Source organism: Myotis davidii, unplaced genomic scaffold (genome assembly GCF_000327345.1).
Source record: "Myotis davidii unplaced genomic scaffold, ASM32734v1 scaffold646, whole genome shotgun sequence".
Taxonomy (NCBI): domain Eukaryota; kingdom Metazoa; phylum Chordata; class Mammalia; order Chiroptera; family Vespertilionidae; genus Myotis; species Myotis davidii.
The window spans coordinates 603,614-606,201 of record NW_006296801.1 but is presented as its reverse complement, the minus strand read 5'-3'; positions in this window follow the sequence as shown (position 1 = coordinate 606,201).

Sequence of the window (2,588 nt, the reverse complement as noted above, 5' to 3'; positions counted from 1 at the left end):
AAGGATAATATATATATATTACATACATTATTTGATACACATACACACACACAATGATACAATGGAATACTTTTTCAGCTCTGAAAACAAAAAAATACTATCATTTGCAACAACGTGGATGGAACTTGAGGTGATTATGCTAAGTGAGATAAGCCAGACAGAGAAAGACAAATGCTGTGTGATCTCTCTCATACACAGAATCTAAAAAGAATGGAACTCAAAGAAACAGGGTGGAATGGTTGTTACCAGGGACTGGGGAGAGGGAGATCTAATACACAACACAGTAATTACAGACAATACAACTGTATTATCATCAAACTTGCTAAGAGAATAGATCTTAAAAGTTCCCAACACTAGAAGAAATTAATATTTAACATCACAGAGGGGTTAGCTAATGCTACAGCAGCAATCATACTGCAATATAAATGTATCAAATCATGTGTTGTACCCTTAGATTTCACAACATTAGATGTTAATTGTAGCCAAATAAAAATTGATATATAAACTCCTCTCTTGGCAGCAAATGGGTACCACTCATAAACACCATTAATGGGTTTACAAACGTTTCTCAAAATGCATTACATAAGTGCTATCTAAAATATAGTAAGATAAAGAATAGAAAGAACACCAAAACCAGTTTGGCTCAGTGGATAGAGCATCGGCCTGCGGACTGAAGGGTCCCGGGTTCGATTCCAGTCAGGGGCATGTGCCTTGGTTGCAGGCACATCCCCAGTGGGAGATGTGCAGGAGGCAGCTGGTGGATGTTTCTCTCTCATCGATGTTTCTAGCTCTCTATCTCTCTCCCTTCCTCTCTGTAAAAAATCAATAAAATATATTTTTTAAAAAGAATAGAAAGAACCATCTAATTCACTTCTAGATTAATAATTGTGAAACACTTTTAATAGGCAGAGCTACTTAGAAGCAGTTGTGCTTCAGTTAAAATAGCAATCTATAGCATTTACACTTTTAAATGCCAATAGAAACTATTCTGAAGAAAAGCTAACTGTTGGTAACATCTATTGCTTAGAATAAATGTGTTTTAGTCCAAGAGTAGGTAGAGTGGGTTTTTGTTGTTTTTTTAAGATAAATTATGGTTTAGTTGATTGCTCTGTGGCAAATACTTATTAAAACAAACTTTAGGAAGAAATTTCATATGACCTGAAACATTTAATGTCAACATTCATCTTACACAAATTAACATTACAGGCTTTAAAATCATAGAAAAGAGGATTTATAATGAAAAATGCAATAGCACTGTCACTCTGGCAGAAGTGACAAATCTGTTATAATTGAAGTCATAGTGCTTCATTAATTCAAATGCAAAAATAGCAGATGAGTAGGCAACATGAAAGGAAATGAACTGCATGTAAGTATCAAATCTTTCTATTTTATAATCATAAATAAAAATAATAATAATAATCTCACCATAATAATAATCTCACCATAATGTATCTGTTCTTTTGTTGCTGTTGTGTTTTATTTTCTATTTTATTTTTCCTCCAATACTATTTATGCTCCCTATACCCTCTTCTTCCATCTCCACCCACCCCCCTCACCTGTATCTGTTCTTAATCTCATATAACCCAAACAGAGTGTGATTTAAGAGGTAAATTCAGGGCGGTTGTTCCTAAGCTTTGGGACATGAAGAGCTGGTATGATTATAAGTCTATTCCACTTATGGTGTTTTTGAATCTAAGCACCCATCACATATTTTCAGGAGACCAGAAAAAGAGCATGTGTGTTGCATTATAAACCACTCTTTCAGGTGAAGATGCTGAATTGTTTAATAAAATATCAATTTATTTAAAGAGTTACGGAATAAGAAGCTTTCATCATTCTGTATTTTCTCAAGCAAGACAGAAGAACTACTGTCGCTTGGAAGTCTAATAAACTAATTCATCTTTTCAAAGAACGGCATACTCACAAAGGGTTGCAACACTGTTAGCGATCTTTTCTTTTTCACATGGAAAGAGTTATCATCAGGTTATTTTCAATCTAAATGTCCTAAATAATCCATGAAACCAATGAACATCTTACCTTCTAAATCAGCACAGCGACATGCACTCCTGAATACTGGCAAGCAATGGCAGACAGCTCAGTGACAGATGGGAGAAAGGCCTGTGTGAGATAAACATGAAAACCACTTCACCGTTATTGACGTTACAAAGTTGCAACTTGAAGCAACTGCAGCATTCACCCAGGTGTTTTTAATATTAGTCTTAATTAAAAAAAAAAAATTAAAATATATAAAAACCATGGTCAAAGACAGAAAATGACACAAAATTGACCTGAAAAGGCAGACACAGGCAGGATAGCAACATTTACTCTATTATAATGCTCTTCTAGGATATGTATAATACATTTTAGAAAGAACTACCATAAAGAGACCTAAGTCACATTGTAGCTGTACATATATTTTATTTAGACATGTTTTATTATTTTGCTATACATTATTTATATGAACAGATTAGTATCTATTTACATTTCATTGGATATCAAAGTTCAAATAACTTCTAATAAAGAAAACACTTTGCATATTAATAAAGTGAAGCATCTGAAGTAAAATAAAAACAGCTTTTGAGCTCAAC